Genomic DNA, 22,571 nt, shown 5'->3' with positions numbered 1-22,571 from the left:
AAATACCTAAAAATACCGTAAGACCAATAAGGAAACATGGAGAGGAGACTCTCTTCTGGAGGCTCACCCCAGCAGCATCCAGTGACGCTGCTGCTTTGGTCCTCACTTGGGACGATGTTTCCTTATTGTTCTTACAGTATTTTAAGCGTTCTTACAGAATAGAAATTACTACATAAATATAGTAATAGAACCAAGATTAATACATAGATATGTTACAAGAACCAAGCCAATACGTCAAAACAGCATTGGAACCGCGATACGACATAGATACAGGACCTGGACCAAGATACAGGACCACTAACAATCAGATGACAGCCTTATACTGCACCAGATTTATCAAAGTGTCTGATACTGGATGTTAAAGGGGTCGTCCACTTTCATCAAATAATTGATATGGTTTGTGTAAGGAAAAGTTATACAATTTTCCAATATACTTTCTGTATCAATTCCTCCCAATTTTCTAGATCTCTGCTTGCTGTCATTCTATAAGAAGCTTCTATGTTTACTTCCAATGGATAGAAATCTGTCCATGGTTATGTGAGATCACACAGGTGCATGGCTCGATAGTATCACAGCGAGTCATCAGAACGGAGTGATACTAATGGCTCGTGCACCTGTGTGACATCGCATGACCGTGGGCAGATTTCTATCCACTGGAAGTAAACATAGGAGCTTCCTATAGAATGACAGCAAGCAGAGATCTAGAAAACCATGAGGAATTGAAAGTATATTGGAAAATTGTATAACTTTTCATTACATATTATCAAAGTGGACAACCCCTTTAACTGGTTCCCATCTGCCAACTGTATATTTATGGCAGGTTGTCTGGGCCCATTAAAAATGCTATGGCATGGACTTTAAGGGGCTGAATAGCGTCTAGTCTGCTGCCTCTATGTGTACTGGTAGTCATGTTATGTTTCTCACTTCATCATCATCCTTTCCACCTTCTAATCAAAAATGTACTACTATAAATCACTACTATGCAACCACAGTAGCCAATATAGTAACAGTGTCCCCACAGCAGTCAATATATTAACAGTGCCCCCACTACAGCCCAGGACTGTTTTGAGGACCAGATGGGAAATGCAACTGTCTAGCGAGCCAGAGTGATGGGGACATTGACACAGCCCCTCCTGCAGCAGCCAGGTCAATTAAAAAAGAGTAGGGGTGAAGCAGAGCAAAAGAGTATGCGTGGCTGAAGCAGCACAAGAGGAAGAAGCAGTGCTCCATGTGTGCCAATGTATGTATTTGGCTTGTATATGTGCATGTATATTTGTATATATGTTTTTGCATGTGTCTGTGCATGCATGTGTCTAGCATGTACATGTGCATGTATGCGCCTGGTATGTATATGTGCATGCACATGGCTACATGTATATGTGGGTATGTGATGTTTTGTAGCAGAAATCCAGCTGTGTATTATTAGGCTCTGCAACGGTTAAGGTGTGTATTGTGATGTTCTGCAGCAGATAAAGTGTATATTGAGCTCTTATGCAGCTGTTTAGAAGTGAATTGTCTGGTTCTGCAGCAGCTGCTGTGCGTATAATGAGGTTCTGCAGCAGCTGATGTGTAGTATGAGTTACTGCAGAAGCTAAGGTGTGTAATGTGAGGAAGTGCAACATGTGATGTGGATATTGTGATGCTCTGCAGCAGGTAAAGTGTGTATTGTAATGTTGTGAAGCAGCTGAGTTGTGTATTATGAGGTTTTGCAGCAGTTGAGGTGTGTATCATGTGGTTGTGCAGCAGCTGAGGTGTGTCTTATTTTGTTCAGGAGCTGAGGTGTGGATTATAAGAATCTGCAGCAGCTAAGGTAAGTATTGTGCAGCAGCTAAGCATCTCTGCAGTGGCTGAGGTGTGTGTTGTGATGTGCTACAGTAGTAGCTGAGCTGTGTATTATGTTTCTTTGCAGCAGCTGAGGTGTATATTGTGAGCCTCTGCTGCAGCTGAGCATTATATTACAAGGTTCTTTCACAGCAGATGTGTGTATTAGCTGTCAACATAACTGGATGGAGGTACAGATTTTGAGATTTGCCTTGTTGGCTAGCCAATAATCACAGTGCCACATAGTAGCCCATAAGATCAGCATCACCACAGGAGCTAATAGTCATAGTGCTCAAAGAAGGTCCATAACCCATGTGCTAAATGGTGGCCCAAAGTCACAGTGTTCCACAGTAGTCATTAGTTATAGTGGCCAATAGTAGCCCAAAGTCAAAATTCCCCACAGTAGTCTATAGTTAATAAACCCCACAGCAGTACATAGTCGCTGTGCCACAAAGTAACCCTTAGTGTCAGAGTCCTCACAGTAGCTTATAGTCGTAATGCAAAATGGTGCCCACAGCCCCATAGTAAATGTGGGCCCATAGTCACAGTAGTAAATGTTGGCCCATAGTCACAGTGCTCCACAGTAGTCATTAGTTATAGTGGCCAATAGTAGCCCATAGTCAAAATGCCCGATAGTTAAATAACCCTCACAGTAGTCCATAGTCACAGTGCCACAAAGTAACACTTAGTGTCAGAGTCCCCACAATAGCTAATAGTCATAATGCAAAATGGTGCCCATAGCCCCATAGTAATGGTGGCCCATAGTCACAGTGCTCCACAGTAGTCATTAGTTATAGTGGCCAATAGTAGCCCATAGTCATAGTTACCCCAAGGTAGTCTATCGTTACAGTGCCCCAACAGTAGTCCATAGTCACAATGCCAATAAAGTGCCCCATGATAGCAAATGATTACAGTGCCCCCACTGTAACCCAAAGTCAAAGTGGCCAACATTAACTTATATTGACCTTACAATAACCAAAATGCACAGTAGTAACTTATAGTCACAATGTCTCCATGGTTGTCAATGTTTAAAGTGCCCTCACAGAAGCCAATAGTCACAGTGCCTCACAGTAATCTATAGGCACAGTGCAAAGACAGTAGCCCTTCGTCACATGACCATTGGTAGTCCATATTCATAATGCCCCCACAGTAGCCCATTGTCACCATGGCCCCAGTAGCTCACATTCACATTGATTTGAGAGTAGATTGCAGTCAAGGTACAACAACAATAGCCGTTTCCACTGGTAGCCCATAGTTACAATACCCTCACAGTAGCCCATAATCGCAGTATTCCCACAGTAGCCAATAGTCACAGTGACCCACAGTAGCCTATAGTCACATTCCTTAAGGTAGCCAATACAGTAGTCAGAATGCCCCAATAGTGTTTGTGTTAACAGAACCTCTCTATACTGTAGTAGCTTCACTGGCTGTTACACTGTACAGGAGAATTAACCCCTCCCATCGTGTACTGAAACTTTCTCTGCTGCATTGAGATTACATCAATGTGTTCCGAGACAAGTAATAAACATTTTTCTTTATCCCATCCGACGAGTCATTCCGAATCATTGTGTGCGCCACATTTGACAGTACTCCACCAATCTCTTTGAGATTACATCAGACATCAGAAGTGCTGAGGGAGCAGTGGGGAAAGAGAGAGACAGTCTAACAGTATATGATGTAGAGGCATGATAGGGCTCCTGTAACACTCCCTGGAGCCCTTCAGGCTCAATAGCATACTTTTAATTGGTGATTTTAGGAGAAAAGGGGTCATGGATAACAAATATAAGAAGATTACCACAATCACAGTGTCTGGATCTTTGATTCCTGGTTTATCATGATGGATTTTGATGGTAGATTTCCTTTACTTATATTATACAAGCTTGGGTTAACTCTGGGCTAGTCTTTACCTTTGTTCAAGATTTAAAAAATAATAATAATAATAAGTGAAATATTACACCTAGAATCATGCGGAAGCACAACAACATTCTCCTTGTGTTGGGTTATTTCTAGCCTTCCCCCCATAGCTGCCATAGGTTTCCAAGGCGATACGTTTCACAGCATCCTCTGCATAATGCAGACACAGAAAACAAATTGATTGATTGGCCGTTAATTAGATAAATCCTGCAGCACTACGAGGCCACTGACCCCTAATGACCGCTCACCGTCCCTGGTTTATAGGTTGCTCCGGTCATACAGAATAATAGCTTCCTTTAGAGGATTTCCAATATAGTTACCTTCTACATTTCCCTTCCAGCTCCCCAGAGTGATGGAGGTTTCATTCTTTGTGTTTAGGGTTTTTGTTTGTTTGTTTGTTTATTTGTATCTTTTCTTGATTGCTACTTTGTATCTTCCTGGCAAGTCTCAGCTCTGTGGTTAATTTGTTACAATAATTTAGCAGCCATACTTTAATTTCTGTTTCCGTAAATCTTCTTCTCTGCAGTCTCGCTATTTGTCTCTTGTCTGAACTTTTTACTTGTTTCCCCTTTGGTTTTCTCTTTTTTTTTATTAATCTGTTCAACTCCACAGATTAGAGTTCTACTTGCTTCATTTTTTATAGGCTTTTTTTTATTAAGGTTGAATGTTCTTTTTTTTTTTATTATTATTATTAAAAGTAAAAAGTATATTATATCTTTAAAGCGGAGCTTTTGCAGTTTTTACAATGCACCTTTTTTTCTTCTGGAAATTTTAAATATTTAGGTTGAGGCAGCTCTATATTATAGCCGAGCACAAGTTATAAAACATTGTGTACTCTAAGATGCATACTGTGACTGTTACATAATGCATTTTCCATAGGAATTAATGGGGATGGATGTTAAATGGTTTTTCTGTGAGTGTAAAATCTAAAATGGACAAAATTAAAAACAGCAATATTCTTTCCGTAATCTTTTTGCTCTATCTCCCTAACACAAGCTTACAATTTGTACATATTGCATACTCAAGCAGCAGCAGCATTATTATTTATTCAATTTATTTTCTTCCATTTTCTTATAAAGAATGGCTGGACCATTATACAAGCTCTTATACCTACTGTGTCACCCCCTCATCCTCATAGACTGTAAGCTCTTGTGTCACCCCCTCATCCTCATAGACTGTAAGCTCTTGTGTCACCCCCTCATCCTCATAGACTGTAAGCTCTTGTGTCACCCCCTCATCCTCATAGACTGTAAGCTCTTGTGTCACCCCCTCATCCTCGTAGACTGTAAGCTCTTGTGTCACCCCCTCATCCTCTTAGACTGTAAGCTCTTGTGTCACCCCCTCATCCTCTTAGACTGTAAGCTCTTGTGTCACCCCCTCATCCTCATAGACTGTAAGCTCTTGTGTCACCCCCTCATCCTCATAGACTTTAGGCTCTCGTGTCTCCCCCTCATCCTCATAGCCTGTAAGCTCTTGTGTCACCCCCTCATCCTCATAGACTGTAAGCTCTTGTGTCACTCCCTCATCCTCATAGACTGTAGGCTCTTGTGTCACCCCCTCATCCTCATAGACTGTAAGCTCTTGTGTCACCTCCTCATCCTCATAGACTGTAAGTTCTTGTGTCATCCCCTCATCCTCATAGACTGTAAGCTCTTGTGTCACCCCCTAATCCTCATAGACTGTAAGCTCTTGTGTCACCCCCTCATCCTCATAGACTGTCAGCTCTTGTGTCACCTCCTCATCCTCATAGACTGTAAGCTCTTGTGTCACCCCCTCATCCTCATAGACTGTAAGCTCTTGTGTCACCCCCTCATCCTCAAAGACTGTAAGATCTTTTGTCACCCCTCATCCTCATAGACTGTAAGCTCTTGCCCCCCCCTCATCCTCATAGACTGTAAGCTCTTGTGTCACCCCCTCATCCTCATAGACTGTAAGCTCTTGTGTGACACATGATTTTCTGTGACTTCCTGTGTCCTGTGGACAACCCCTGGGTCTGGAGGCTCTACACTCATTACTTAAGTGCGTGGCAAGCGTATCCTTACGCCCATCTAACCATAGGGTGATGTTTTTATGGGAGTGATGAATACAGCAATGAGTGCTTGGCCCTCTGATCGACCAGAAATTTGCAGAAAGGACATCAAAATAAACCCAAATATTGGATCACATGACCTGCAGCTCCACCAAGTAGAAGGGAAAAGTTTCTAAATATGGGTGACCGTGTTAGAGTATTGTACTTACCAGAGTAAACATTCTTATATGTGGCCAACCCTTGTCCATGTCCATCACCTGATGTGCTAAAGGGAACCTGTTAGGTGTTTTTCCTGCCCTAAACTGGCCACAGCATCTGCACCATCCAATGACGACCATTCCTACGGTAGTCTACACTATGGTAGGATACTTTAGGGTTGTATTTAAGTTTGAAAAATGTCCCCTTATTTACCTCAGTAGATCATTTTGGTGTTCTAAGCTTTTTAAATCTCAGACTGTGATGTTTATATCCATCAGGTCCAGGCCAATTCCCAGTCACAATATCGGAGTTGCTTTCAGTAATACAATGCTGCCCATAACCATAGATCCCTTTAAATATTATATCATCATTTCCTCCACTTTATAGGATAAAGTTGAGATTATGTATCAACATGTTGCTGTGAATCTATCCTTCATTTGTATGTCTATGCGTGTATATATAAAGAAGTATTGGGAGTTGTGAGATGGAGGTGTGTTATACTTAAAGGGAACCTGTCATCAGAAATTGGCCTAATAAACCACTACTAGTATATTGTCAGCTAGCGTAACATTTGCTAATTTTTGTTTCTTCTTATGGTCCAGTTTGGTGGTATCATCCAGAAAATCAACTTTGAAGTGTGATGTAAATTGGTTGTATAATGTCAGGGAGGAGGAGAGATTAACACCGAAGTCAAGGGGGGGGGGAGATCTGAAAGCCTCCTCCTCTGTGATTGACATAATGGGGGTCATTTACTAAGGGCCCGGTTCGCGTTTTCCCGACGTGTTACCCGAATATTTCCGATTTGCGCCGATTCTCCCTGAATTGCGCGGCCGAGCGAAAACCCAACGGATTCGGAAAAACCGCCGCATTTAAAACAAAAAATCTGTTGCGGAGCTTGCACTTACCTTCACTCAGCCCGAGCCGGTGAACTCCAACGCATTCCGATGCTTTTCAGCGCAGCAGCGCCACCTGATGGACGGCGGAGGAACTACCTTAATAAATCCCGGCCGGACCTGAATCCAGCGCAGAGAACGTGCCGCTGGATCGCGAATGGACCGGGTAAGTAAATCTGCCCCAATGCATCCAACTTCAGGAGATCTGGTTAGAGATGTCTCTGAAAACAGGATCATCAATTACAATGAAGGTGCTTTCTGAGGAAGTGAGAGCTTGACTTCAGTGTTAAATTCTCCGCCTCCTTGACTTTATACAACCAATTTACATCTCACTTCAAAGTTGATTGTCTGAATAATATCACCAGACTCGGTCATGAAAGAAACCTGATCTGGAAGCTGTTCAGCTGCTTGGCAATATACTGGTAATGGTCTATTAGGTCAATTTCTGATGACAGGTTCCCTTTAATATGATTGAATTGCTTTAGAAATAATATTTTGTATCAGTAACATTATGCAGAAGAAAAGGAATCATTGAATATTGAAGGCAAACTTGTTCCCATGGCAATATCATCTTGTAGAGTGCTCTACAATAATGGTATACACCGAAGCCCAAGGTCAGACGTTTTTGAATCAGAACCCCAAACATCACATCGCTGGCATTACAACTATTGTCGTCTAAAATAAAGCCAAAAAAACAGTTTAAAGCACTTGACATGTTGAATATTTACAGTGTTGAAATAATTACAATTGAGAAACAATTGTAACAATAAGCACCCAAAGAGTAGTCGTGTCTGATGAAGTAGAATTCAGGATAATGAATTGCTATAAATTGAATTTATTCTGCGATGGATCAGACAAAATATGTCATAAATAGCAGCGAGGTGATACTGATCCCCGAATGTATTCCCACTTGTAGGTAAGAGGGTACAAGCAAAGGGAGCACTGGAGCCATGAAATTATAGTCACATGACTATCATCTGAAACTATACTGTATTGATCTCGGCTATTGTATTATCCCTCTTGGATTCTGATCTTGTAACATATGGGATGATGGGGTGATTGTCACTAAGGCGCACACTGGTAGTCAAAAGTGATTCGGAGAGTACTTCATAACAAAACTGTTTATTGGTTGTTTATCTTGTAACATATAAGCTTTCACTGTTGTAACCCGGACCCCTGACCTTGTTTTCTGTGTTGTTCATTTGTACATCTTGTTTTGTGGCTAAGGGAGGGACCGGCGCCCAGTTACTGCCCACCGCTTAGGGTGGGGAGCAGTAAGTAGGCAGGTGAGAGCTTGCTCACTACCTTGTCTGTCCTCCCTGCGCCCCTTGTCACCCTCCATACACATATAATTTACAATATAATATTTAATTATTGTTTTCCCCCTATGATTTATTGGTATTGGTACATTCTCTCATAAGACTGTATGTAAGGAATCCAAGGAAGTGATGGGGGCCGTATCTAATGAATTCACAGGATGTGAGGGGGGCTTTATATAAAATTACCATGAGGGGTGTGTTTGGTATGATAAACTAGGAAATATTTTAGGGAATTGGAGACTTAGTTTTAGTCCCTGAATTTTTAATGCCCCACCTGAGTTCACTGCAAAGGGGCCTAGTGAGGCTCTGTCACCCAGGGGGCTAGTGAATCCTGAAGCCAACCTTGTTTGTGTGATCTGGTTGACATTTTCTAGACCCCTGATAATATAGAGCCCCAAGTGAAGCAGAAAAGATAAGGATTCACTTTGGTAACAGAAAAATTGAAGATTCTTACATCTCTTGGATGTGTATACACAGCACAGACCAGAAGTTTACACACACTAAGCTTCTCATAACAGTTGGTAGGACTTTAGTCCCATTGCTCCAGACAGAACCGGTGTAGCAGAGTCATGTTTGTAGCCGCCTTGCTGGTACCTTATCATCTTTGCTCATAAATTTTCAATGGGATTGAGATCAGGGCTTTGTTATATGCACACTTTGGACCAAAGCACATTCATCTTTGGGACACACAGAACCCGTCGTCTTCCTGAACGGTATAATGGCTGGACATTCCCATCTTGTTTGTTCTTGCCTATAATTGTTTGTACAGATAAAAAAGGTATCTTTAGGGTTCAGAAAATTACACCCAAGGATGAACCAGACCTGTGCAAGTCTACAATTCTCTTCCAGATATCTTGGCTATTTTTCCAATGATGTAACACAATGAATCAGCGTGTTTAAGGTGTGCCTTCAAACACAGTGGGGCACATTTATTAACGGCCTGATTCACATTTTTCCGTCGGGTTTTGGTATTTTTTCCATTTTGCGGTGAATTCCGCCGGGATTTTGGCGCACGCGATCGGATTTGCATGCGACGGAAATCGGGGGCGTGGCCGGCAGAAAACCCGACAGATTCAGCAAAACCGCCGTATTTAAAAAAAAAAAATTGGTCGCACGCGCCATACTTACTTGCACCAGGAAGAGATCAGTGAACTCCGACGCACCTCGGCGCAGCAGTGACACCTGGTGGACATCGGGCGCAGGACCTTCATGAATCGCCGGAAGACCCGAGCGCTCGTCGGAGAAGCCGCTGTAAATCGCTGTACAGCCGCTGTATATGTGCCCCAGTACATCTATTTGTATGTCTCTAATTAACTCAGATGTTGACTATAGAAGCTATAGATTATTAGAAGTTTCCAAAGATATGACATCATCATATGGACTGCCCCAAATTGTTTAAAGGCACAGTAATCTTAGTGTATGTAAACTTTTGACTTTGCAGAAAGTCATACAAAAAATTTAAAAATTAAAAAAAATTCCCTCTGATTATTTAGGCATTTTGCAAATATAAATCATTTAGTCATTTTGGTAAAACTGGAAATGATTAGTCTGATTCCTCGTCAGTTAGTGATGAAAATCTTTCATATGTGTCTTTTATAAAGTGTATGTAAACTTCTGCTTTCAACTTGTATATATATAATAGGCAATAAATGTCAATTGTGGATGTGTGATAATAACCCTTTCCATTTATTTTATGGCCTTTCCTGGAGATCCTCTAGCATGATAATGACATTACTATACTGTCTTATAACTTGTGCTAATCCTTCTGGTATCCTGTAACTACCGGGTCCCATAGCGATAATATTTCGCATGCCGATTTTTTTCATGATTAAAGTAAAACATAACAACTATTTATGACCTTTTCCCTTTGCTGCAGAAGCTTTAAAGCCACAGTATTATCCCCACATGAGCCGTCCAGCTTGTTCCTATGAGTGAAGCATCATATAATTCTGTAAATGCTGTTTAACAGCTGTGAAATTTATGGAAATCTGGGAGCGCACATTATACTTGACAGATAGATGGACAAAATGTATCCAGCCTGACCCTTCCTGAGTAGAGGACTTTATTACATTTCCAGACACATATCGTTTAGTCATCTAAGCAATCTAAAAGGACTAACACTATGTAAATGTTAGGTATAAATCATAGATTTATTATGGAAAATAGCAGCTCTATAAAGGATGAGGGGGGGATGGGGCGGAAAAAACACAATCGCCGGATCTTCTACTCATCCTTCAGTCAGAACACATTCAATTATTGCCATCTGCATATATACAAATGGATGCAAATGCGCAGGAATATATTGTAATAATCTGTACATTGAGTAATTAGTCAGTGGTTATAGATATATACTGTGTGGATGCTGCCCTATAACACAGTGATTGACATCCCCTATACAAAGAATAAAACGGATGCACCCACAGGTCTGGCTATGACTCTAGTGCAGGGATAAGCTCATTTGCATACACATAAAGATGTGATTTTTCCATCGATGGATGAAGCTGAAAGTGCCCCATTTGATGTTTTTGGAAGCTGGGATATGGGAGTTGACAGACTCCCTATAAAGAGGTTTACTAACTTTGCAAGTTGTCCCCTACCTACAGGATAATGGATACAAATCTATCTGCTGGGACCCACACTCATCACAATAATAGGGACCCCCAGCAAGATAGAGAATGGGGTCCCATTCTTACTAATGGGTGGAGCTACAAGATGCATACTCCTCTATTGAATAGGGAGTATCTGAAAAATGCAGAGGCTATCTCAATTTATGACACTCCTAAACTGTCAAATAGAACGGCAGGACAGAGGCTGGAATTGATGCTCAATTAGCGAGATTGAGACCCCCATTCTCTGGATCACCGGGGTTCCCGTTTCTCTTGATTGGTTAGGGTCCTAGAAGTTGGACCCTCAGCCACTAGCTTGTTATCCCCTATCCTGTAGTGTTATTTATGCAAGTCACTGTGTGACTCAGTCTATGTCTCCGGCATTTTCCTCATTACTCCTTCCTTCGGCTGATCCTTTGCTCTGCTGAAGGGAGGGGGAATGAGGGAGATGCTGGAGGGAGTCACACACTTCCTCACATGAATAACACGAGCCCCGTGTGACTCGCTGCTCCTTCTGGCAGGGTGCGAGGAAGGCTTACAAAGTTCATTCTCTGTTGTTTTTGCAATTTTACAGCTTTTTTTGTAATTTTTGTGATTGTTATTGTAAGTCTTTGTTGTTATGTTTATTGTGGTTTGTTTGTTTTGAGGTGAAAAAAACAAACAAAAAAAAATCAAAGTTCATTCTCTGGTGAAGGATGCATTTTATAGCTAAAATCGGTTTGGTCAATAGCTATCATAGTTGTAAGAAGGGAACCTGTCATCAGGTTTATAAGTTAAAATCTGGTGACAGGTTCCCTTTTAGGGATGCTACTGAGAAAATAAAATACTGCTTGGGCATCATGTGGAGGGTGTGAATTTCCATCCACACTTCATACAGTAATCTACGATGGTGAACTCTGCCAGGTGCTCCCTCATTCTTCTTGAATGATTGTACAAATACACAACAGCACACACCATCCAACAGAAGTAATCTCATCCAACCATGACTTACCCAATACAATAAAACCCATTTATATCACAAAATACTATTTGTAACTTTGCATCGCTGGGTGTAATATCCAAGTCTTGTACATAAGAGAAAACCCATATCTACCGTCCATGTCTTCTACACACGAGTCGAGAGATGTTGGAATCAATTCACCAGTTTCACACTTCTCAGAAAATCAAAGCCATTCCCATAATGGAGATACAGATTTGCTTATCTCTAGTTATGGTTCCTTGCTCAGGTGACTTTCATGAGACGCTTGGTCCAAGGTGTAGAATTTTTTTCCTAAGCGTCTGTGTAAAGTTAGTATTGATGACTAGCTGGTTGAATGGATTTAGTAACTAAGTCACATTCCCACAGAATGCCCCCCACAGAAGCCAGAGTACCCTCCAAGGCAGTCAGAGCACCCCTATAGAGTGCCCCCCACAGCAGCCAGAGTGGCCTCCAATATAACAGTACACATCATTGACAGTACACAGCTGGAAATGTCCATGGAGGGGGCAGCAGGACAGTAGTACCAGGAAGCCTCCATCTCTACTACTCCCGTAGGTTTGCAGTCATATCTGTGGCCTCCTCTGGACACAGAAAGAGTTGAAATGAATAATGTTGTGGGGAGCTGTCAGCTGTGCCCCTGAGCTGCTGTGTGCAGGAGGCGCCATATGATGACATCATCACCCGCAGCAGAGAAAGAAGAGAGAGACGAGAGCTGCTGGGGAACGTGGGAAGGGGAGTTTCTAGTGTTTATTACCTGAAAGTGGTGATGGGGGGTCACACTATGAGGGGCTGATGATAGGGGCTACAAATGAGGGACTGATGAAGAGGGGTACACTATGAGGGGGGGGAATCATAAGGGGACAAACTGCAAGGGAGAGATGATAGGGGCAAACAAAATGAGGGGGAGATGAGACGGACCATAGTATGATGGGAAGATGAACAGCCACAATATGAGGGGGAGATGATGAGTCACAATATGAGGAAAGATGAGAGGATACAATATGAAGGGGAGCTGAGAAGGACCATACTATGATGGGGAGATGAACAGCCGCAATATGAGGGGGGAGATGATGGGCCATAATATGAGAATGGGCTGCAATATGAGGGAAAAATGAGGTGTCACAATATGAGGGGAGATTATTCATGTTTCGGTCTTTAGACCAGTGTAATATAGAACTAGACAGATCTCTGCTGCACCAGATTATCAGAAGTGTCTGACAGCAGAACCTTTCTAGTTGGGAGCCAATCAGAGCTCAGCTTTCATTTCCCCACATCAGTATATAAAATGAAAGCTGAGCTCTGATTGGTTGTCATGAGCAATTAGAACAGTTCTAGTACTAGAAATTTCTGATAAATCTCCCAGTGAATAATCTGCAGCGGAGAATTGTCTAGTTCTGCTCTACACTGGTCTAGAGACTCAGGGGCAGATTTATCTTGGTCTGATTCGCCATTTTGGTTGTATTTTAGTGACTTTTTAAAGGGGTTTTCCCACAAAGAAAAGTTAGGCCCTATCCACGGGATAGGGTGTAACTTGCTGATCAGTGGGGGTCTCAGTGATGAGACCCCCACAGATCAGGATAATGAGGGGTCCGTCGGACCCCTCGTTGCTCCTTCAGATTAATGGAGCAGGCGGCTGCACATGACCGTTCTGCTACATTATTCTCTATGGAGCTGGCGGTGATCGCTGAGCACAGCGCTCAGTAATTTCCGTCAGCTTCATAGAGATTGATGAAGCAGAACGGTCATGTGCAGCCGCCTGCTCCATTAATCTGACGGAGCGACAAGGGATCCGACAGAGGTATGTGGGACCCCATTGGACCCCCCGTTTTCGTGATCTGTGGAAGTCTTTCCATTAAAACACCCACTCATCAGCAAGTTAGGCCCTATCCTGTGGGAAACACTGTTAAGCGCATTGGGGTATTTGTGCAATTGTTTGCCCCTTTTTACAGCAGTTCCCCATAGTTTGCTCCGGTGACTTGGTGATGAGAGCCCTGATGCTAGTGTATAACATGATGCTGAGGTCAGCAAATGTCTCTAGTAATCACACGTCATATACATGTAAGAGGAGACCGGCAGGACTGGCTGCTGCAGCACTGAGAATATTATTATCTAGAGAAACCAAAACATCTCCCAGCAGACGCTTTATACATCCCATAATGTTTAAGATAATATACAAGGAAAAATCCATTAATATCATCTCTACTGAAAATAGTGTCATGGCCCTTTAAATATTCTGCTGCATCTGTCACCATAGCAACAGTATGAATGAACAGCCAATAGGATTGCACTGTTTAGTTTTGAACCAGGAAAAAAAAATCCGTTATCTTCAGTCTGTTACAGGTCAGTGGCGGATGGGTAATGTATTATAGGTGGGGGTTATAGGGGACCCCACGTTATCCCCCCCGCCCCCCAAATACTCAATACTGTATAGTTACAGTTAGGGCTGACTGGGAACCCCAACCCCTGTATATAGTACAATCCCCAAAATGACAGGGGCAGTAGGCAGGACCCGTCCATCAGCGCCCCCCAGTGGCCAGTGCAGCTCATGTCACTGCCGTTATGTCAGTTTCCCTTGTGTTGTGTTATTTCATGGCGGCCGCTGATAGACGAGTCCAGTTCTCTGCCTCAATATCAGCCGCAGGGGTCACTATACAAGACAAGGGGAAACGTCTCCTTTTACCGAACCCAATATTAACTGGAGTTTTATTTTGTTTTTGGAGACAAAGAGAGAAGATAGAGAATGGACACTGGATATTCCCCAGACTATGGATCCTGTAAGTAGACTGCCAGTGACTTTACTAGGATGATAATATCAGGTTGGTGGGTAATGAACACCGAGCTCCACCACAGATCAGCTGATAAACACAAAGCAGACAGCGCCATTCTCTGTGTAGTGGCTGAGCTGAGTCACTGCAGTTTGGCTGCTCTGAGCACTACATAGAGAACGGCGCTGTCTGTTCCCTCCTCTGTATATCAGCTGATCTGTGGGGGTGCTGGGTGTAAGACCCCATCAGCCTAATATTGAGGACCTCTTCTATGGAGATGTTATCAGTCTAATAACTGATATTGTTTTGCTCCCTCTTCAGTCTACGCCAGTATCCCTCCGGAAGAGCTTCTGAGACGTCTGGCCTTCTGCGCAGGACTCCTTCCATCTCCGCTGTTCAAGATGGAGCGCCTGATGCCGACCAACCCTGCAGCCCAGCAGCAATTCCTCCGAAAAGAAGAAGAGGAAGAACCTCCTAGAGCAAGAGCCATGGACAGGACTCTGTTACTTAGAGCGGCCATGGTCAGGGAGCTCTGCGCTGACTCCGATGAGGAAGAAGAGCGGCCATCCTTCATCAAGCCACAGATGAAGAAGAGGGAAAGGGAGGAAGACTCTGAAGAGGAAGCAGAGCCCCCAAGACGACGCAGGATGAGGCAGCGCAGCATCTGCCGATTTCCACTCAGCCACCAGAGAAGATCCTGGCTGAAGATCCTGCTCCCAGGCAGCCACTACTTCATCAGCGCAAGACGGCTGCTGTGAGTATATTGGTGAATTTATAGTAATAATGATAATGTAGTAATAAAAAAGTATTAATAATATAGTCATAGTAACAGTAATAATAGTAATAATAAGTTATAATATATATACTAGTAATGTTATAGCAATAATAATAGTAGTATTATAGTTATAAAATATATAGTAGTAATGTTATAGTAATAATACCCTGTTTCCCCTAAAATAAGACATCCCCCAAAAGTAAGACCTAGTACAATTTTGCTCCGGCTTAGAAATTTAAGGCCTCCCCTGAAAATAAGACCTAGATGTCGCCATCGCTGCAGCTCCCCCCGCGCCATACATTAGTATTAGGAAATCTTTTAGATGCTGAAGAAGGTTGTGACATGGGGAAGAAATCATGGAAGTAAATCACCGGCTGTTGTGCTGCACATGTAATACCAGCAGCTTCCAGGATAAGAAGGGTCATTTATGGAAAGTGCTTTTACTAAACATGAGAGATTGGGGCCAATGATTCTATTAGAAAAGGAGTCACAAGAAATACAGCATGAAATTCAGAGTTTGGAGAGTCATAAGAGAAGTAGATTTTTTGTTCAACGATAAATGTAAATTCTTGTTCATGGAAAGATAAGACATCCCCTGAAAATAAGACCTAGTGCCTCTATAGGAGCAAAATTTAATATAAGACACTGTCTTATTTTCGGGGAAACAGGGTAGTAGTAGTAATATAGTTACACAATATATACTAGTGATGTTATAGTAATAGTAATAGTAGTGATATAGTTATAAAATATATACTAGTAATGTTATAGTAATAATAATAGTAGTGATATAGTTATAAAATATATACTAGTAATGTTATAGTATTAGTAGTAATATAGTTATAAAATATATACTAGTAATGTTATAGTAGTAATAATAGTAGCAATATAGTTATAAACGATATACTAGTAATGTTATAGCTATAAAAATATAGTCATAGTAATAGCACAATAGTCATAATGATAGTAATATAGCAAAAGGGAAAAAAATATAGTCAGAATAAAATAGTAAATAGTAAAAAAAATTTATATAGTAATTAAAAACCTTAGAAATAATATAGCAATATTTTGAACAGAATGCTGTAATAATATATTACTACTTAATAATATTAATAATGTAGTCATAATAATGATAATATGGTAACAAAAAAGAAAAAAAAAAGAAAAAAAATAGTTATAATAATAGTAATATTATAGTATAGTAATAATATAGTAAGAGAAAAATAGTCATATATGTAATTATATAGAATTATACATATATCATTAGAAAAAGTAGTATTAATATAATAGTAATATTATAGATTATAGAAAAAAAAAGAAAAAATATAGTAATAATAGTGATAACAGTAATTATTTCATAATAAGAATAACAATCTATTTATAGATTTATCTAGATATAGATTTATATTGATTAAATAAGAGTAGGATACTAGTAAAACCTATAGTCTGCGCCTGTATGTGGCGCTTGCCCCCTCCTTGTACAAGTGGTGTAGAGGGGGCATTATCTAACATTTCGGGCTCTGCTTTGTCACGGCTTGTACACTGGGATTCAGGTGTAAAAGTTGTGATAAATTCCCCCCAATGTATATTATATTATAATATAATCACATTAGTAATAATAATACATCTGATCCAGGGATTCAGAACCGATCGCCTTTTCCAGGGGTCAAGAAGGAATTTTTCCCTGCGTCACAAGATTGTGTCCAGGTTTTTTGCCTTCTTCCGGATCAGAAGGTTTAGGTTTAAGGTTTTATTTTAAACTGATAACATAGAACAATATAGAGCAGTAATAGCAGTGTAATAGTTGTAGTAATTGTTATAGTAATTATAATTGCTGTAGTATAGTCGTGATCCAGGGTGTCAGAACCGATCGCCTTTTCCCGGGGTCAAGAAGGAATTTTTGCCTGAGACTGGAAATTCTGTCCAGGTTTTTTGCCTTCTTCTGGATCAAGGACTTTAAAAATAGAGAACAATAAAAATGATATTAGAAATCTCACTGTGTGTCCTCTTCATTTCTTGTTTTAGTATAAAAGAAAATAATGTAAAGGCTCTTCCCGCAGTTCTGACCATATGACGCTACAGTCAGTGTTAGACCCAGTTCACATCTCTGTTGGGTCATCAGTTATTTGGATCAGTTATGTTGATCCAGAACCAGAAGTGGCTGAACACACAGAACAGGAGCAAGTCTTTCCCTTATACCTTCATATTGTCACGGGAAAGAGTTGCACCTATTCTGTGCATGTGACCGCGCCTGCTATTGGCTCTCAATAACTGATGCAAATAACTACAGATTGGGGCAAATAATAAAACTGGGCCTAAGGTATTATCCCTGGAGAGCGGTGTAGCCATGTCCTTGTGTTTGTTGTTAGTAGCAACAGGACTGTAATACATGGATTTATATTCCAGGATTGTAGCTGGACTTGGTGCACTGGAGTGCGTGGGGGGTGTCCTCACTGAACACATAACAGCCCTTTCCCCTTCCCTGAGTAAGAGTAGAAGTGGGATTCTGGACAGATATTACAGCACAGGGGGCAAGCTGGGGCGCAGTCTGAATGCAGATATAACACAGCAATGTGAGGACACTCCCCTAGGACTCCAAATTCAGATACAATCCATGGCTACAAATGCTTTTTTTTTCACAGTCCTGCTGCTACTAACAAACCTCTAATATCATTGTAGTGTAAAACTCAGCACTACAATATTCACCAATACAATTGCCAAGATGACACTTACTTGAGTTTCAGCACCGCAAAACTGCAGTGTATTCTAGTACCTTTGTACACACAATGCAGAAAATATCTTTAGTGGAGATTCCTTTCCAAGCGTTTTTTTTTTTTTTTATGGCAGGTAATAAATGATTTCTCACTTATTGCTACCAATCATGGTGCAAAGGTTGGGCTCTCACCCCTCACTGCTAGGGCACAGCTTGCTCCTTAAAGGAGTTTTCCATTGATCACAAGAATTTGGATCCTGTTCTACACCAGGTCAAGCGCATGTCCTGCTACTCCATGCAGTACTATGGGAGCAGAGTATTTCTGTTTCTCACATAGACAGTGAATTGGAGTCCTGGAGATACCAGAGCGCTGTGCTCCAGAATTTCTAACACCTCCATAGTATTGAGCGACAGGACACATGCACCACCTGTTGCTCCATCATTTAATGAAAACTAGACCCTCATTTTCATGATCATTGGGGGTCCCAGCAGTTGGACACTCACCAATCCCATTTCCAGGAGCGTAACTACAGGAAGGTAGAAGCTGCTAAAGGGCCGAAGTGACCACTCAACCTGCCGTACTCAAGAATGGAGGATGTGCTCCATTATACACATATTATTGTACACATTGTACAGCATTATATGTATATAACAGTGCACATCATTAGATGAGCCGGCATCTCAGATAAGAAATGTCCATGGAGGGGACGGCAGGACAGTAGGACCAGGAATCTTCCATCTCTACTACTCCCGTAGGTTTGCAGTCATATCTGTGGGGAAATGAATAATGTTGTGGGGAGCTGTCAGCTGTGCCCCTGAGCTGCTGTGTGCAGGAGGCGCAATATGATGACATCATCACCTGCAGCAGAGAAAGAAGAGAGAGACGAGAGCTGCGGGGGAACATGGGAAGGGGAGTTTCTAGTGTTAAATTTTAATTATACTGTAAATTGAAGATGGGGCCGCACCATGAGGGGGCATTAATAAGAATGCTGCACCAGATTATCAGAAGCGCCTGAGAGCAGAACCTTTCTAGTTGGGAGCCAGAGCTCAGCTTTCATTTCCCCACATCAGTATATAAAATGAAAGCTGAGCTCTGATTGGTTGCCATGAGCAATTAGAACATAACTAGAAACTTATGATTAGTGATGTAACCAGAGTCCTGTGGGCCCCGGGGCAATGTTTATAACGGTGCCCCCACCATAGACTTACATGGAAAGTTACCTTTCCTCAATATTTGGCTATAATAATAAAAACACTGCATTCTGTGTCTTTACATTATAATAGTGAAAGAATGACAGGAGGGAATCTCCAATGCATAAACATCTATTGTACATGACGGCTAATGGAGGTGATTTCCTTTATCAATGGTATTTGATTTCTGCTATTCTCCCCCATAGTGCAAGAGATAAACCAAAATCATAAAGGGGGAGATGTACGATGTCCAGATGCTGCTCTGTCCTGCCCCCCCATCACAGTGCACAATACAAATGACCATTGTACAGCAGGTAGAAGAGGCTTGTAGTAACTTACAGGTGATGATCTGCTCCATTATCTACAGAACCTGGTGGATAATGGCTCATCGCTGCTGCATTCACCACCCGATGTCCTCAGCTCCGTGCAGCCCCTCTCCACACTGTGCACCTAAAGACATGACAGTCACTTACAGTATAAAGTCACATGTATAACTATACTGTAACCCCGAATAATGCTACCCCCTCACACCACACCTGACCACACCGGGGCACATGTACCAAGAACAGTGCAGTCAGTACTACGTGCAGTTCCCTGTGTAGTGTGCAGGGGACGGCAGATTCAGGATTTTTAAATCACAGGACGCCTAATTCATAATAATATAATGTACCAGTGGCCCGAAGTAAGTCACAGCCACTTTTTACTGAAAAAAAGAAAAATTCCCATATATAAATCACATGATATATGTTATCCCCTGATTGTAAATGACTGAATAAAGGTGATATTCAGGGGTGAACCTACAGCCCCCTGCTGCATGAGCCAACTATAAAAAGACGCACCCCCATAAAACCTTTTATACTGTTTTTTCCTTAATTTTGCCCCATTCTGACAGCAAAAGCTTTTACCATACTTCGGTCTATAGACCTGTGTAAGGTGTTGACATGATGACCTTTTCACCGATTCCATTTTTGGGACTGAACGACCTTTTAGTCAATTTTTATAAAAAATTTTATATGTTACAAAATGGAGAAAAAGTGGACATTTGGCCGCTATTTTCTCTTATTAGGTTCTATTTTCATATATCGTGACCTATGGGAAAGGATCCCGAACATTTTTATGATTTTGTTTATTTTTATATTATTTATAGGGAAAACTTCCTATTGCTGTTATGTATATGAAGTCTTTAGTGCAAGTAACACTCCTCCTTGACTCAGAGCTCACACATCCCCCTCCCCAATAACAGCACCCACTGCTGCACCCTGTCACATCTACTCACTCCCCCTCCCCCACTAACACTACACACTCCCCCTCCCCCACTAACACTACTCACTCCCCCTCCCCCACTAACACTACACACTCCCCCTCCCCCACTAACACTACACACTCCCCCTCCCCCACTAACACTACACACTCCCCCTCCCCCACTAACACTACACACTCCCCCTCCCCCACTAACACTACTCACTCCCCCTCCCCCACTAACACTACACACTCCCCCTCCCCCACTAACACTACACACTCCCCTCCCCCACTAACACTACACACTCCCCCTCCCCCACTAACACTACACACTCCCCCTCCCCCACTAACACTACACACTCCCCTCCCCCACTAACACTACACACTCCCCCTCCCCCACTAACACTACACACTCCCCCTCCCCCACTAACACTACACACTCCCCCTCCCCCACTAACACTACACACTCCCCTCCCCCACTAACACTACACACTCCCCCTCCCCCACTAACACTACACACTCCCCCTCCCCCACTAACACTACACACTCCCCCTCCCCCACTAACACTACACACTCCCCCTCCCCCACTAACACTACACACTCCCCCTCCCCCACTAACACTACACACTCCCCCACTAACACTACACACTCCCCCACTAACACTACACACTCCCCCACTAACACTCCCCCTCCCCCACTAACACTACACACTCCCCCTCCCCCACTAACACTACACACTCCCCCTCCCCCACTAACACTACACACTCCCCCACTAACACTACACAAGCCTCATGTACCCCCTGTACACCACACTCACCTCTACCCCACTGACATCATACAATCACCCTCATCCTCTCTGGCATCACACTCACTCCCCATTCTCCACTGACACCACACACCTACTTCAGTTTAAAAATGTCTTCCCTCCTTGCTGTCTCTGTCCTGGGAGCGCCGTGTTGTGGGGCGGGACTTCGTGCTGTAGGGGCGGGGCTATGTCGGTTCTCTACCTCTGCCGCTCTAAAGCTGGAAGATGCTGCGGGGGAAGGCTGACAGCAGGGAAGAGGAACAAGTCCCACAGCAGATCCACCGCAAAAATAACACAACCACTTACCTCCCGGCAGCCATCTCTTTCCTGCACATGCCTCCTACGCGGTGACGTCATGAGGTCACCATCCCAGGGCTTACGTCATAAAACAGCAGCGCTGCGGGGGAGTTACTGCTGCGCTGCCTTTATAATCCGAGGTGTCGGTGCCTAGCGGTACCCGAACATTTATTATAATATTAAAGGCTCCGCTGCTCCAGTAATCAAGTGCTCCATGCCGCCTGTTCTGGCCACACGGAGTACTACAATGACGGGTCTTGCGCTGAGGTGGGGGGCCCCGGATTGAGACCCCATTTCTTAGCGCAGTGAGCGGAGTCCGCACAGCAGTGTGCCAGTACAGGCCCCTCCCTCCACTGGTCGTGGTCGCAGATTGTTACGCCCCTGCTTATGATTAATCTCCCCAGTGAATAATGTGCAGCGGAGAAGTGTCTAGTTCTGCTCTACACTGAGCTAGGGACCGGGATATTAATACATCTCCTACTATGTGCCTGTATTATGTCTTATAACACATTGTAAACACAATGGGAAAAAGCGCTACTCAGAATGCATTGTTTCTGCATGGCCTAATGATACACATTTCATAGCAGCATGTAGCATTTGGTGTAGATGGGGGCCACACTAAGAGGGGCTGATGATAGGGGCTACAAATGGGGAGGGAAATCATAAGAGGGGACAAACTGCAAGGGAGAGATGATAGGGGCAAACAAAATGAGGGGGAGATGAGAAGGACCATAGTATGATGGGAAGATGGCCAGCCACAATATGAGAGCGTGATGATGGCTCACAGTATGAGGGGGAGATGAGGAGTCACAATATGAGGGTAGATGTTGGACTACAATGTCAGGGGGAGCTGAGAAGGACCATACTATGATGGGGAGATGAATGGCTGAAATATGAGGGGGAGATGATGGGCCACAAAATGAGGGGGAGAAGAGGGGCCACAATATGATCGGGAGATGAGGGGCCACAATATGAGGGGCCACAATATGAGGGGGAGAAGAGGGGCCACAATATGAGCGGGAGATGATGG

At 42.8% G+C, this 22,571-nt stretch overlaps 1 long non-coding RNA gene across 2 annotated transcripts; it reads right to left on the bottom strand.

The window, feature by feature from the left end:
- Window positions 1–16,710: 16,710 nt before the first annotated feature.
- Window positions 16,711–21,673, bottom strand: LOC140104540 (uncharacterized). Of its 2 annotated transcripts, none has more exons than XR_011850358.1 (3): window positions 21,339–21,673; window positions 19,540–19,650; window positions 16,711–17,250 (listed from the first exon to the last, which is right to left on the bottom strand). It is a non-coding gene; the product is annotated as an uncharacterized lncRNA (long non-coding RNA). The 2 variants fall into 2 exon arrangements; XR_011850357.1 differs by having other exon boundaries at window positions 16,714–17,250; window positions 21,343–21,673.
- Window positions 21,674–22,571: the final 898 nt, after the last annotated feature.

Source organism: Engystomops pustulosus, chromosome 10 (assembly GCF_040894005.1).
Source record: "Engystomops pustulosus chromosome 10, aEngPut4.maternal, whole genome shotgun sequence".
In the NCBI taxonomy this organism is placed as follows: domain Eukaryota; kingdom Metazoa; phylum Chordata; class Amphibia; order Anura; family Leptodactylidae; genus Engystomops; species Engystomops pustulosus.
The sequence above is the reverse complement of the archived record's forward strand: the minus strand, read 5'-3'. Positions and strand labels throughout refer to the sequence as shown.